The sequence below is a fragment of the Ambystoma mexicanum genome, chromosome 3q (assembly GCF_040938575.1).
Source record: "Ambystoma mexicanum isolate Mex_15411 chromosome 3q, UKY_AmexF1_1, whole genome shotgun sequence".
Classification (NCBI taxonomy): Eukaryota; Metazoa; Chordata; class Amphibia; order Caudata; family Ambystomatidae; genus Ambystoma; species Ambystoma mexicanum.
Genome location: NC_090926.1, coordinates 135476221 through 135492820, shown reverse-complemented (window position 1 = coordinate 135492820; position 16600 = coordinate 135476221). Strand labels below are relative to the sequence as shown.

The following is a 16600-nucleotide window of genomic DNA, read 5'->3' as shown; positions in this document are numbered from 1 at the left end:
TCTAAAGTGTTTCTACCACCCCAATGTACCTGGAATAGCAGAGTTCCTCGAGGAGGCGTCGATGGATCCTTCTTGAGGGACTCCCTTTAAAGCAGGAGCCACTGATCGTCGATGGGCCTCGAAGAAAGTGAACTTGGCGATGATAATCGATGAAAAATTTGATGGCGTCGAGGCAGCAGCTTTGGTCCCAGTGGTGCTCGTCGACGATGATTCAAAGACTTCCTGCAAGGAGGAGGCGTGCGGGGCACCTAGATGTCGATAGTTCCGGACCGCAAAGAGTCTATGAAGAACTTTGGCCCAGCAAGGGCGTTGAGTCGTCCGGCGTCTCTGCAGTCTTCAGGTGGCGGGAAACCCACCAGCGGATTCTCCTCGGCACGTCGGCGGCCTCGACTTTCTCCAGCGGGACAAAACGGTCAGCGGTGCGGGGCGAGAGATTCCTTCGATTCAAATGTCTTAATCAATGGAGCGTTGTGGCTCTGGTCGTCGACGGCTCGGCGTCAAGCGGTCCCGGCTTCTAGGCAACATGGCTTCGACGGGCCTCCAGCGGTTATAGCAAACTTGCGAACCCTGGTCGACGACGGTGGACGGAATGTCCGGTGCTCCTCTTCGTTCTCCTCAGCGGTCCCCGTCTCCAGTCGGCAGCCTGTCGAGGGTCTGACTTTCAGGGAGCTCATGGCAAAGGTTAGCGGTGCTCGATGGTTCCTTGGCGCTCGGGAAGAGGGCGCCTAACCAGTTCCTCCCTCAGATCCGTCCTCGATGAACTCGACAGCTTTCGGATCGGGTCTAAGCAAATGCAGCAGCAAATCTTCTTCCAGCTGGGCTTCAAGGATAGGCTTCAAGTATCAACTTCAGCTTCTGAATGAATTCTAGCAGTGAGAGGCCCCCAGATATACTGTTCTGTCTCTCATTCATTCTGCTGGGTCACACTCAGGCAACCAATAACTCAGAAGGGCATTCAGCAGTCAGTCAGCCAATCAGGCATACAGTTCGTTTAGGCCATTCTCCTCCCTCTCAGACACTCACAACAAGGAATGTGTATTGGGACACGTACCCAGCCATTCAACACTTCACACTGCATTCATACCAGTTTCGGGCAAGGCTGTCTCATCAGTCATTGTGTTTCATACCAGAAACCAGACATCCACAACAAGAAGTGCATATTGGTCACACACTCCATTCACCCAGGTCCCAGCCAAAGGGTGTACCCACAACAGTCACTGGGAAGGCTCCAGCCAGTCTGGCCTGGACTTCACTACAATACCATATATGGAACTTCCACCCAAAAGCCAGTCAGGGGGAAGGGACAGAGTCAGGGCTTCCCAGGTCTTTGGGAAAACAAGGTAACAGGCAATAGAAAGCAAGAGGCCACAGGGGCCATCTTGTTTCCTATCAGGAATCAACTGATTCCAATGGCAGGGCCTGGGTATCCCAAAATGGAGGATACTCCGAGCACCTGTCAAATTGAGCATGGATCTGCCACCGGCCCATACCCTGCTCTGTGGGCCACACACAGGTGCCCAAAAACATGCACTAGGGGCACAGGGTTGTACCCCCACCTATGGGTGCCATAAGGGTATCCCATGGGTCTGTACACCAAACCAAAAATAGGATGAGCTGCACTGCCAGGAATCCCACATGGACTCCTAGACAGAAAACAATACAGAACACAAATGAAAAAGGACTACAGGACAGGGACAGGGAGGCCCTGTTCCTCCAATGCATTTCTAGCATCACATATACGCGACTGAAAAATGTACCTACACGACCCACAATGATCTAACTACTTAGTGGAGAAAGTAACGTTCTTTCGATTGGATGTTCCTCCAACGTATTCCTCATCTTAGATGTATTCCATCCAGCTTTAGCTGCTTCGGAAAAGTTTTCTCGGCAGAGGGCGCCGTGCGTCGATGTCGTTGAGTCGATGGTCCCTCGAAGGCCTCCGTCGAGGGGGACGTCATCGGGTATACAAGTAGCCCACGCGGCGCCCGTTGGCCTCAGTTCTGTTTTAACCCCTCACTCTTGTTCTACTATGTAGATTTTGCCAGTAGTCAGGTATCAGCCTTGCGAGAGTTGAAGTGGCAATAACCCGGAAAAATCTACAGAGGGGTAGGCTGTGAGGGCGATGAGGAATATTTTGGAGGAACATCCAATCGAAAGAACGTTACCAGTTCGTAAGTAACTTGTTCTTCGAGTGGATTGTGTCCTCCAACGTATTACTCATCTTAGATAGACTCCCAAAGCAGTATGGACAATTCTCTGGAGGAGGGAGTAGAATTTTTTTATTTTTTTTACCCTTAAATGCCTGAATATAGTACTGCTTTACCAAAATTCTGTTCCTTAGACTGGGAAGCATCCAGACTTTAGAATTTTGAAAAAGTATGCAGCGAAGACCAAGTTGCTGCTTCACAAATGGATTTTATGGGAACACCACTTTGAAGGGCTATCGAAGAGGCGATGACTCTGGTGGAATGGGCCCTTAAGCCTTCTGGTGGGTCTTTCTCTGCTAATCTGTAGCATTCTGAAATGCAAAGCACAATCCAACGTGAAATGGTTTGATTTGACACCGCTTGACCCAAATTCCTTCCGGTGTAGCCAATGAAAAGTTGATTATCCACTCTAAGCTTGGAAAGCCTAGAAATGTAAAAGCTTAGAGCTCTTCTTGGGTCCAACCTGTGCAATCTTTCCTCCTCCTTACTAGGTTGAGGTGGAGGGTAGAACAATTTTCTGATTTAAATGGAAATCGGACACAACTTCAGGTAAAAATTAGGGTTTAACCCTTAATACCACTTTGTCCCTATGGAACACAGTATAGGGTGACCCAGAAGACAGTGCCTGCAATTCGCTCACTCTTCTTGCAGATGTTAAAGCAACTAGGAAAGCAGTTTCCATGTCAGTAATCTTAATGGACAAGTGTGCAAGGGTTCAAAAGGGGCACACATTAAGAATTTTAGAACCAGATTAAGATCCCAAATTGGTACTTGGAAAGGATAAGGAGGAAACACATTGGTGAGTCCTTTTAAGAATTGTACTATTAAAGGAATTTTGAAATAGGAGCATTCTTCCGACGAGCGCTTGAAGATGGAAAGCGCTGCAAGATAACCTTTAATGGTCCCAACATTTAGACCTCTATGTACTAGGTACAAGAAGAAGGACAGTACTTCCGGAATAGAACATAGAAAAGAATCAACATTCTTTTCTCTGCACCAGCTGCAAAACATTTTCCAACGGCAACGGTATAGAGATTTTGTTACTGGCCTTCTTGCCGAAAGCAACACCTCCATGACGTCATCTGGAAGGTTCCAATCCTTGTATATCAGCCTTTCAGATACCAAGCATGAAGGTAAAGTGTCTTGACCTCTGGATGGAGAACCTGACCTTCCATTTGCGAGCGAAGGTTCTCTCTCTGAGGAAGACGTACCGGGGGACAGATGGACATGTCTAGAAGGTCCGGGTACCACGTTCTCCTGGCCCAATCCGGGGCAATTAGGACCATGCGGCTTCCGAACCGTCTCAGTCTCCTGATGACCAGAGGAATGACGGGAATCGGAGGGAACGCGTATAATAGTGGGAAATTCCACTCCACCACAAACGCGTCCACTAGGGCTCCTCTTGGGGGAAATTCCCTTGAGCAATACCTTTCGCACTTCCGGTTGATTCCAGTCGCAAATAGCTCTACTTGAGGGGTTCCCCAAAGGGCGAAGATCTCTTGAAGGACTTCCTGAGCCAGTTCCCACTAGTGGGACACCGTGTTCTACCTGCTCAGAGCGTCCGCCGTCATATTCACCTCCCCGGCTAGATGAACTGCCGTTAAGGAGATTCCTTCTTGAATTGCCCAATATCAGAGCTGCATTGCCTCTCTGCACAGAGGTAGTGACCCTACACCTCCTCTTTTGTTCAGATAATGCATGGCCACTGTGTTGTCTGTCATTATCAGGACATTTTGTCCTCTGACAGATGGTAGAAAAGCCTTCAGCGCTAGTCTGATTGCTCACGGCTCTAAAAGGTTGATGTGTAGTTTGGACTCCGATGGAGACCAGCGACCGCTGATAGTCAGATCGTTGGCATGAGCTCCCCACTACCGTAATCTCCGGCCATGGTTGTCAAAAATGCTCTCCTTTTAGATATTGTGTGTGAGTCCACCACAGAAGATCCTGCCGAACTTTGTTCGGAATCAGAAGAAAATCTGTCATTTGAACTGAGAACTGGGACCATTGAGTCTTTAGAGCCCATTGAAGGGATCTCATCCTCAGGCGTGCCTCTGCCTCTGGCCCTTGGAAAACGCAGGATGCCATGAGGCCAAGTAACCTTAAGAAGTCGTGGGCCTGGAGATTTTGGGCATTTTGGAATTTGGAAACCATCTGAAGAATGTCTTGAGCCCTCGACTTGGGAGGCAAGCTCTTTCCCAAGGATGTGTCTAATACAGCCCCTATGTATTGGAGCTGTTGGGAAGGTGTCATTTGTGACTTCTTGAAATTGAGAGAGAAGCCCAGTTTGTGGAGGAAGTGGCAGGTGACTTTCAGATGATCCAGTGCTTGTTTGGCAGAACGTGCCCTGATCAACCAATCGTCCAGGTAGGGGTAGACGTGAATTCCCCCTCTCCTGAGGTGCGCTGCCACCTCTACCATTAGCTTGATGAAGACCCTCGGAGCGAAGGTCAATCCGAATGGCAGGACTCGAAACTGATGGTGTGAGTCGCCAACTACGAACCGCAGGTATTTTCTGTGCTTGAGATCAATTGGCACATGAAAATAAGCATCCTGGAGGTCCAATGACACCAACCAATCCTGAAGTTGAAGGGCCTGAATGATCTGAGAAAGAGTGACCATCTTGAACTTGTCCTTCCTGAGGAACTTGTTCAAGTTTCTTAAGTCCAAGATGGGTCTCAGTCCTCCGTCCTTTTTGGGAATCGCTTGTTCCTCTCCGCTACAGGTACTGGCTCTATAGCACCTTTCTCTAGCACGGTTAGAACTTCCTGCTGTAGGAGAGGGTCTGAACACTTCAAAGGGTGTCTCCCTGGTGGATTGTTTTGAGGTTGCGTTAGAAAAGGAAGGCAGTAACCTTGGGCTATTATTTCCAGAGCCCAAACATCTGAAGTAATGGCTCGCCATTCTTGCAGATGCTGCGACAGCCTGCCTCCCACAGGTGTCTTGTGATGTAAGTCCTCAAAGTGGTTTTGTGGCGGTTGCTGCTGCCGCTGATGGCAAAGAGGCTGCAGCTGGAGCTGGCTTTGCACGTTTTCCTCGTCCACCACGAGTGGCCTTTCTCTGGCCCCTTTTACTGGCCATTACTCTCACCTTTCCATATGAGGAGTAGTAACGATAGGACCGTCCCCTCCAAGATTGTCCTGGCGCACGAAAAGGCTGAGGTTGCCTTATAGCAGCTCTTAAAGACTTGGCCACTGCTTTTGAGGTCTGCAACCTCTCAAGGCTCTCGTCAGCCTTGCTGCCAAAAAGGTGAGACCCGTCAAAGGACATGTTCAGAAGGCGGTTCTGTACTTCTGGTGCGAAACCTGACTTCCGTAACCACGCAAATCTGCATATTACTGTGCTAGTGCCCATGGACCTGCTCACACTATCTGCAGTGTCCAATCCAGATTGAAGGGATTCCTGCATGGCTTCCTTTCCATCTCTAACAATGGCTAGGAATCCTTCCCTTTCATCCCCTTCTGGTATGTGCGCCACCGCCATTGCAATGCACTCCCACAGAGTGTACGAAAACTTTGCCAGGGCACATGTGGAGTTGGCCAATTTTAACGCCATACTCCCAGCTGAAAATACCTTGCATGCCCAGCCATCAACACGCTTATCGTCCCTGTCCGGAGGGATAGAAGGGTACGCCATTTTATTTGAAGCTGTGGCTGACTGGACAACCAGACTCTCGGGAGTGGGATGTTTAGACAGATAGCCGGGGTCGCTACTGGCAGGGCGGTATTTTGAAGTAAGGGATTTATTCATTGGAGGAATAGAATCTGGAGTCTCCCAATTTTTGGCCACCTTATTTTGCAAGGCTACATGGAAGGGTAGGATTGGATCTTCGGTGGGACCATGGTCCAATATATCAGTCAAATCATCCTGGATTAATTGGGTTGGTGGTCTAGCCCATCCTAAATAATCAACCACTTTTGTCATTAGTTGACGGTATGAGGGACTGGCATGCTCCCCTGGTTCTGGCCTGCCAAAATCTGTTTCAGGAGATGTATCAATGCCACTTGCATTATGTAAGGATTCCACTAGGTCCCTCATCCTGCTTTCTTCAGAAATCAGGCATTCTGGGACATTTTGGGTACCATATTCCAGTCCAATGGGTACACCCTCCTCATCAGATCTCTCCTGTTCCTCAAGAATTGAGGTCAGGGACTTGAAAAATTCCTTCCTAGGAAGAGGTTTAAAAACTTTTTCTGGGAGAGGTGTGTTAGTGGACCCTCAAGGCATTACAGGCTTTGCAGCCTTCTCTTTTCCTTCTTCTGGTTGAGTTGGCTGAACTGGAGCCTTTGGAACCTTTGGCACCGAGGGCTTTGGGGTCGACGTCGACAAAGGCGTCGATGGCATCGACGGAATAGTGGTCGTCGACGGAGCCGGCTTCAAGGGCATCGAGGCGCTCTTCGAAGTGCGTTGGGTTTCGGATGGCGTCAGTGACTTCAAGCGGTCTTTCTCATTCAGCGTCCTGGAAGGTTCTCGATCCTTCCTTCTTCGATCACCCGGGCTCGAGGGCGCGCAAGTGTCGGAGCGATGAGGCTCCCGACCGGCTTCCAAAGAAGGCGCGGACAGAGGCTTCGCTTTCTCAAACACTTCCATCATTTTAACTCTGAATGCTTTGTGGGGCATTTCATTCTTTTTGGGGATTCGTCCGAGGACGAGGTGGAGGGGGACCTGTGGCGTCTTTTCTTCGATTTTTTTCGTCGAAGACGACGAGCGCTTCGGGACCTGGACTGATGTCTTTCACGTCGAGGAGACTTCTCACGGGACCTTGACTCGATGCTAGAGGCTTTCCGGTCAGATTTACAACCTACCTGTAGATTTCCCTTCTCTCTCGCAAGGCCTTCCCCGTCATCGCCTGACACTTCGTACAAGCCTCCATGTCGTGGCTTCCCCGAGACACCACAGACATTCTTGGTGCGGGTCCGTGATAGACATTTTCGAACCGCAAGGTTTACATTTTTTGAAACCCGATAGCGGGGTCGAAGTCGGCGTTGATGAAGAGGACATATCGATATATATTCAGTAATATTCACTGCGTCACAGAACTCGAGGCGTGTCGAATCTCCAAAGCAACATGTACCGCGGAAAACGGAACAGAGGCCAACGGGCGCCGCGCGTGCTGCTTGTATACCCGATGACGTCACCCTCGACGGAGGCCTTCGACTCAACGACATCGAGGCACGGCACCCTCTGCCGAGAAAACTTTTCTGAAGCAGCTAAAGCTGGATGGAATACATCTAAGATGAGGAATACGTTGGAGGACACAATCCACTCGAAAATCAGACGGACGGGGAACTCTGTACTTAATTGTAGATGGCATGTCTAGACATTTTATTATAGGTTATTGGAGTTGTGGGTCATGAGTTGTTGTTAAATGGAACACAAACGCATATGAGGTTTGGCATAGACTGGAGAATCAAGTCTCTTGTCTTTTCTTGCGCAAATAGGAAAATGTCTTTCCAACTGTACCAATCGGTGTTTCTTTTAACATGCTGATGCCAATGCCATTCCAGACTTTTATGTTTGATAATTGTGTGCTTTTATTTTCAATATTTTTTTCCGGCATTTTACATTTGTACTCCAATTTAAAAAATGTAATAAACAATTACAAAATAAAATAAATCCAAAGTGCTTTTCTTTTCATAGCCACAAATGCTTGATTGTACTATTGTTTAGTCCGGCGATAGCCCTGCACAGTCAATTTTATGATGTGTTAAAGTTCTTACTTAAATAGAATTGACCATTTATTGATGCGCATAAAGGAAATCAGCTGCAAGCTGATACAGGTTTTCCTCTCAGCCAATTAGAATGTTCAGAGTGCAGTCGATGATTATTGACTGCATTCTGAAGATCCTGTCTTTAAAAGCAAACAGGTAGCAGCAATACTATTTAAGGCCAAGAACGTTTCAACACTTCCTCTCTGAGAGTAGCTTGTTTTTGCTGCAACATCCTATTTAACAAAATAAAGGAAAAGCTAATACGTTGGCAAATGCTTTAATTTTCTTATAGAGAAGTCGATTACTTTTGCATGACTCGTAATATGAATGCTCATGTTAAACCTGTTCCAGTATAACCAGGTTTGCAATTTAAAAGTGCAACTTATGGAGACAACCTTTGTTAAATACTACAAAATAAAAACACATTTAAAGTTACAAAGTTTGTCTATTTACTTCACTCACTATTAAAGTAATGTTTTTACTTTACCAATAAAACTACAAAACATGTTTTGCTACTAACACTATGTGCTAATGGCATCACAGACCATTGGAGGAGTTATCGGTGCGATAATGACCCGCCACCAAGTTATGTAAAACATACTTTCGGTATAATCTTTTCTCCAAAGCAGCGTAGAAAGATTCAATGTTTATCTTTCACTGAACTGGGGGGAAAAGGATACACGTTTCACTCACAGCCAAGTAACAGCTTGCATTTGTACGTTTGTTAAATGCAAAAAAATGCAGTGGTGTATGATACAAACTACTAATACAGGTGGTGCTGCATACAGAGAAATTTGTTGTATATAATTGCTTTTTTCAGTTTTTAAAGTATTTGTTTTGAAAAACAAAATGGCTGGTAAAAAGAAAATGTACACGTCCCACTGCACTTTCACAGAGATAATGACAGCCTGCTTGAGTTGGACCCGTCACAGAGGGCACTTTGTACAAACAGAATTGTGGACAGCTTAAATGGACCCCATCACCCAGTTAGCTTTCAGCTAGAAAAGTAGGAAAAGCACATGAAGTTTGTTGTCCATTTCAATTGCACCTCTTGATGACAGACTGTGGAAATTGATTTATATTACATACATTTAAAATGTGATTGTGGGAACTGTATATATTATCTCAAGGTCTTATGATATTCTAGTTAGGTGGTACACTTATAGATCCCTATAATGATTTTTTTTTTAAAAGACAAAAAAGAGCCTGATAAGGGAGTTAACTCAGACAGAAAGACGACAACACTACCCTGACTTGTTAGGCGATAAGAAATGGCCGACATTTTCTTGGCTAGATAAACTGGACCAAACTTGACATTTTGCAATGGCAGATGTCTGGCTTCCTTTGGCTTATCTCAGATACGTGGCTGACCGGGACCCTTTAATACTTTAATCCCGGCTGGCTTAAACTGGCTTTGATCCTAAATACTTGATATTTGCAGGTTGCTACAGATTACTGTGTGTTTTTTCGCGGATATTGCAGTGGTCATGGTTTACAAAAAGTGTGTTTAGTAGACTATTTTTAGCGAAGTGAAATTTTAAAACAGCTGTTTTTTTCTCCATGGATTCAGGGATTGGATGATTGGTGATTAGTTGCAGAATAATTGCAATATATGCTCCTGAATCACAGTATCATTGGAAGAGGGCTTTATTGTAAAAGCAATGGGAATGGCTTGCGTGGTTTGACAGTGAAATCATTGAGACAGCTTTGAAGGTAAAATAAAAGAGCCTAACTGAATTCTATGGCAAGACTTGAGGCGAGCATTATGCCGTTAGTAGAGTTTTCGTTCGTATCAGAACGCCACGGCCCGTAAGGATCCCACTATAAGTGGAAGCAATAAGTCCTTGGCATTACCCGAGACATCGCTGACACACAAATAGAGGGAAAGCATTGCGAGCATCCTCATAACAGGAGGATTAACTTGTGCAGGTCACTCCAGCAGAGCAGGGTCTCTACAGACAGACGGCTGCCCTCACGGGATCAAGTAACCCAACGGTGATAGCCTGAGAACACAGAGTCAGCAGAACAGGTTCCAGCCACACGAAAAATAAAAAAAGAAAAGGGGTAATAATCCTACTATTAATAGGATAGTGAGCCTAGGGCACTGAAGGCTAGTCCTGCAGAGGGATAATTGAATATCTGCCTTCGCCCTGATTAAGTCAACGCAGCAGTGGGCGTGCATCTGACACCGAAAAGGTAATAAGGCACACAGCACTTACACCATGTCCGAGTTTGAGTGTAGCGAGGAGGAGCAACCTCAGGACCTCGCTGCCAGCTTCAAACAAGTGCTGGGGAGCTCGTTGGCGGAAGCAGTGGCGCAGGGAGTGCAACCCCTGCACGAGAGACTGTAGAACCTAGAGTCTATGCTGACCCAGCCCACAGAGTGTGTTAGGCAGAAACCTGTGCAGTTCCCTTAGGGACCACTGCAAAAGACTTAAGACTACAGGTGTTTGGCAGTAAACCCACTTGATAGCAGTCTGTACCACACAGATTCACGTGGTAGCTGTGGCTGAGCAGTCAGACTTCCCTCAAGAAGAGTTAGGCGGTATGTAGAGTATACACAATAGGTACAGAGATACAGTAGCACAAGCAAACACTGACCAGAGCTTTGGTCTAAAAGTATATAATTATTTATTTAAAGACACACTTGTAGATTACACTAGCACAGAAAGAGGTAAGTAAATTCTGTACCAGTCATTATTATATATATACAACCCTAATTACTTATTAGACAAGTCTTAGTGACAAACACCACTTATTTTCAGACAGAGGTGAGCGCTTAACATAAGATGGCACTCTAATAAGTTATTTATAAAAAGGGAGGGGAAAAAGGCAGAGTTATGGAAGCATACAAATTTCAATACTTTTAAAAGAACCACAGTAAGGCAGGATAGTCAGAGTTCTACTGAAGAGCAAGGAAGTCAATTGCAAGGCCCAGCTCTTGGAGAGAGCAAGCAGAAGGGGTCCAGGTTCACACAGTGGGGTTATGCTCAAAGAGTCTTGTAGATAGTTCGCGCATAAAGAATGAAATTAAAGTCAGGAAAAGTTAGCTAGGTTGTTCCAGGCCAGCCCAGGTTAGAAAGTCGAGGCTTTACTGTTACCCCGAACGATCTGTCGCAAGGAAAGCCAGGCGGGACACAGTACCTTATGTGTGAAGGAAGCTCCAGCGGGGGCAGTTGTTCCTGACAGCGGGCGCAAGCCGGTGTTTCGTCCAGAGGAAGAGGAGGTCTCGCCTTGGAGGAAAGATGAAGGTCGTTGCACTGCCAGGGAAGAAACCAGCCGCAGAGTTCTTCGGTAAAAAGGTACTACCCTTCTCTTCGCGGTAGTGGTAAGCCGTGGTATTCCGGTTGCCGGGGTGCTTGGCACGGGCAAGGAGGCCACAAGATGCTCCAGGAAGGTGAAAAGAAGGCAAAACTGGTTATCCCCACCAGTCAAAGGAAGAAGACTCTCCGGACTGGAGATCTCCTCTGTCGTCGGGAAAAGTGGTGAGACGGTTCAGCAGGGCTCCACCGGTGGTGTCGTCGTTGCAGGTCGGCTCAGCTTCTCCCTCCTCGGATTCTTAGGTCCTGTGGAGACTTCTGAAGTTCCAGTCCCCAAAGCCCTGCTTTTATGCAGCAAACCCCCATTCATTCAGCCTAGCTGTCAATCAAACATGCTAAGTGGTGAGTCGGCCGGCTCACCACTTGGGCCAATCACACAAGAGTGCGACTTGAGTTGCCAAGGCAACTCAGTCCAGGGTGCCTAAACCCCCTCCCACACCCCCTGTGGTACCCAGACAGAGTGGCATCACTTTTGGAGGCTTCTGTGACGAAGCCCGCCAAAAAGTGGAACAAAGGGCTCAACTTGGGTTGGAGTCACAGAAGAGAACACAAATGCCATTTTAGAATAGAGTTCTGGCAAAAAATACCAACCGGTGAGTTAATATTAAATAAATAAACCAGCGGTATGTTCGAGGCTATAGGAATTAAATAATTAAAGTTGGTAGCCTCGAACAATGGGAAACTCCCATAGAGATATTTGCGGTCGAATATGAAAAGTAGTATCCACTGCCACCAGCCAAAACTCGATCGGGGGGGCGGAGACGTGCCCCCTCTAACAACAGACCCCGGGGCAATACGTCCACAATATGATGGTTTGTACTCGTTTCTGTTCATAATTTGGGACTAGTAAAGCCAATTGTGACTTTACATTCCCTGGGAGACAGTAGTCAGTCCCAGGGTATGGAGTCTATGTTTGGGGGTTGCTACGACACCCCTGGGTTACGGCACGGAGGGTGCTGTGTAACCCACATCAAAAACACATGAAACCCTATGGAGTAAAAGACCCCATAGCCCATAAAACACATGGAAAGACAAAGGAACACCTCAAATCATGTCTAAGAGTGGGAGTAAAAGAGTCTCACTCTTAGCAGGAGAAAGAAATAAACCCCAAAAATCCAGCAAAGCTGCTGGGGGACTCACTAGGTTTGGGAAATTAGCCTTTACAGAGAATTCTCCCTAACAGAGCACCTTGAAAAAGAATAGCACGCCTACACAATCCAAGGGGAGTACACAGACCGGTAAGAGGAAGTCCTCTTATGACCCCCCGGGTCGACCACACGGGGTACCTGACATGGCCGCAGAGGCTGCCGACGCCTTCTCCAAGCTTAAAGAAGCTTTTATGCATCGATCGGCTGTGCCACGCCTGGTGACCCCCATCCCAGGGGAAGTAAATATGGGATTAATGACCCAGGCTCAGAGGAAGAGCCGGCAGAAGACGATCAATCCTCGCTAGAAGAGGACGAGAAGGAGGAAGAGGAATGAGGAATGGGTGAGACCCAGCGGCAAAAGAACCTGCAAAGAAAAACATCTGGAGGAGAAACCGGAGGAGGAGTTCGATATGTTCAACCCCGATGATATTAGGAACCCGAAAGCCTCCGATTGGCAACCATCGCCACAAGTGACCAAATACATGACCGCCAGGCTCAGGAAAGCCCTGGACAAAGAGGTCAGGCAACGTCTACGGGCGGAATGCCCGCGCCCGGACCTACCGGGTAAGGTGGCGGAAACGCCGGACCTAGATCCGAAGATGCTGGCCTTTGTCGCCAAAACGAGCAAAGACCCGAGGAAGGATATAGATGGGTCCTGGCGCAGTTGTCAGGAGAAGGTATTGGATATTGCAGGACCATTGGCTAAGATGATGGACCTGACAGAGAGAGCCAGAGACACGGGGGAGGAAATTGACCCCGAAGCTCTTGCAAACTGGTCCCAGAGGGCCGTATGCCTTCTGGGGAATGCAAACTGCACCATCTCGTCCGAGAGGAGATGAGGACTCCTACTTAAGATCGACCCCAAGTTGAGGGATCTCGCCAACTACGAAGCGGGAAAGTCGGCTCAAGTGCTTCTCTTTGGAAATAGCTTTGGCAAGGAGATGGGTAGATTTGTTACCACGTACACCTCGCTAGAGAAAGCGCAGGCGTCTATCCGTAGAATCTTTTTTCAGCAGGGTGCCCTAACACGCTTACAGACTGCAGCCTGGAGTTGGGGGTGGAGGGATTTCCTTTGCTGCTTTTTCCTTTTTGTTTCAGAATGTATTTTCATCAGGTTACTCATAAGCAATTTCCCTTTTTCCCTCACTTCACAGTAAACACCGAACATTTTCAGGAGGTTGTCAAACTATGAGCAGTGGTAAAAACGATTAGAGGATACCAAAGACAAAAAAAGGCATATATTTAAAATGTTATAAGACCTCTAAAATATTAAAGCAGTTCTATTTTAAAATTGCTACAAAAGCGTTACATGGGCTGTGCTCTAGGCATTCAGAAACAGCAGATTTTGTCAATGCCATTGAGGAATAGCAAAGTTAAAATTACAATTTAAAAAAAAAGTTGTGTCTAACTACTAAGTTAATGCTAGCAGCAAATAGGTGTATTTGCAGCATCTGTAATATTTGAGTAGGGTTATACTGAAAACAATACACCGTTACTTGGAATACATGTCTGGGTCTTGATCTCAGTAGGTTTTAAGTTTAAATGGAAGAATATTTTAGAACCTCCCCGAAAAATAAAAAATTATTGAGACCTCAAGTACATTACCCATTGCTTGTATGGGGGATTTGGATTTCACATTGAGGGCATTGCTCGTCTTGTTTTATCTGAAAATGCAATATTTTTTTTAATTGACTCAGCCAGGGATCCTGGGGGATTCTACTTCCTTTGCTCCCCTTTCATTACCTCGATTCATTCTCATTTAGAGGTCCCTGTGCCACTTTGTTGTTCACCTGGCCCGAGATCAATATTGTTCGAATTTTTGGTCTTGACAAATTCCTGTTTATGGTAGGATTCATTCAGGTATTTTATGATTATTTGGGGTAGGTGGTTTAGTTAATTCATTTCCCAAATAAACAGATCTCATAAGAAAAAATAAATGCTAGGGAGGATTCAATTTTTGGGGGTTCTGCTGTTCCATTTTACTGGACCCCCTAAACTCTTTACTTTTTTTTAATTGTTTTTATTTGCATTTGGTTCAGTTACATAAAAGAATTTCATGTAGAACCTTTACAAAAGTTAAAATCTAACATATCATAAAAACAGTCATATCAACTACAACATCAATGCTAATTAATTCTCAATGTGTTTGCAAAAACTTGCCAACTCATATTCAAGGTTTGTGTGATCCCTGCATCATTCTGGACCACAAAACTTCGAGGCAGTCCACAAATTCAACCTTCACAAATTTCATGAGTTTGAGTGTCCTGATGTTCTTAAAATGCGGACAATACAATATAAGATGTTTCAACGTTTCATAGGGTTTGTTACATTCATCAAATCGACATCCCACACCATTTTGTAATTTGTTCATTTCCCAGTTCTTAGTTCTTTCTCTTGTGTGAAATAACTCTTTACTTTTTCCTGTTGGTTTTTCACAGAGCCTTCTACTGACGTCCCACCGCCACTAGAGCCCTTTTTGGCTCATTGGACAGGGTGCCTATTAAGCACCCCATTTTGACCAAGGGTGATTACATCACCCTACAATGGTGCTATGGGTAGTTTGCTGGAAGCTGTAATTTAGTTTTATCTTCACCACGGGTGCAGCCACTTTTACCGCATGAGTAGCCCAATGCACCAGTGTGGCAGAAATTGGGTTACATATTTTTATAAATCTTTCTGCCGCCCATTACTTTGTCTGTGGGTAGCAGCGGCAGGCCTAAAATGGCCTGCCGCTGCTACCAAGTCCAGCCCTTCACTCTCTAGGGTGGTTTAGACTTGTCCCTTGTCCCAGACAGCACCAGTATACAGTGTGGGTAGACCTGAGTGTTTGGTAGTTTGTAGGGCCAGCCTGAGGGGATGGCTGCAAAACCCTTTGTGGGTGGGTGCCTGGTGTTGTCCATTCCATGAGTGAATGTGCATATGCAGGGGAGACCCTATTCATTCTTCAGATCAGTGAATTCTATCCTAAATTGCTTGAGGATTTGCCATAAAGTTGGGCTGCAGAATCTTAAGGCCAGTCATGACCATATTGTCTGAGACCTGGGTTATTTGCCCCTTGCTTCGGTTTCTTCTTTTTGCTACTGGATGACCTTCCAGGGTTGATCTTCCTCCTTCTGGTCCTTCTTGCGAGTTGGACTGGAATTCCTGTGCTGGGACTCAAACTGGTCTGTTCCCCATGTTTTCTCGCAGGGTTACCCACCTGGGTCTAACACGCTGAGATAGGGGAGTCCTATGCCACCTCCTCCGTTGCCCCTCTCAAGGAATCGTTTTCTGATTGCCGACTACACTGTTTTGGTCTACAAGCTCACTGGATCCACTTAGTTGGCTTCCTCCATCTTCCAGATGTCTTCCTTGTCATTGCTTCTGCACCTGGCTGGTTTATACTTCTTTTGCATCATCATTGGTCAGGATTGCAAGCCCCCCCCAGTTTGGGATACTGTATCTTGCATTGTGGAAGAATAATTGTACTCACTGGGTTGTTTTATCATTTATGAGCCAAGTTAACTCATGTAACGTTGGGAGTATTTGGCTATTGTTCCTGGATTGGTGAGGTATTACAAGCATCTTCCACCACAGCTCACCATTAGAATCCATTGCCACAAATCCTTTTCTGCTTTGTTCCATCTCTCTCTGGCTGGGTCTCGAAACCTGGCTCTGGAACTCTTCAAGGGGGTCCTGCTCTGTCATCTGTAGTTGTTTTTTTTAATGCACCTGTGGGGTAGATCAGCCCTTACCTGCCTTTTCCTTATAAAAGCAGCTCTACCTGTTGGATTTGAATAGTTAAATCCCAAGGGGAAAGTTTCTGAAACTTTTAAACTCCATTAAACTGACTAGAACATTAACATTTCTCAAGGCTCCACGTTGGGCCCCTGGGGTTTTCTGTGCTAAACTGGATTTTTAGCTATTACCCCTGATTTAGCACCCCTGATATATAATTTAGCTGTTGTTTCATTGTATTAAACCCTTTCAAGGAGTGTAAGGCAACCATACTGGACTGTGTAAGTCTATGGGCATTATTGGAGAAGTGTTCATTCCATTAACCCAGTAAGTACCGTATTACGTACATGGTCTATATCTGCATGAATCATTTTACCAAGTACCTGAGGATGTGGGGATTAGAGGAAATGTAAATGTATTGGCATTGTGGCTCCTGACAGTGGAAATGCATTTTGCCGTTTTTCCACGTGTCACCTTTCCTCTTAACGTTATTGGTAATG

The 16600-nt window shown here is 46.2% G+C and overlaps 1 protein-coding gene across 2 annotated transcripts in view; it reads right to left on the bottom strand.

The window, feature by feature from the left end:
• Nucleotides 1-16600, bottom strand: part of AAAS (aladin WD repeat nucleoporin) — a 730668-nt gene that overhangs the window by 312072 nt on the left and 401996 nt on the right. The window lies entirely within an intron of this gene.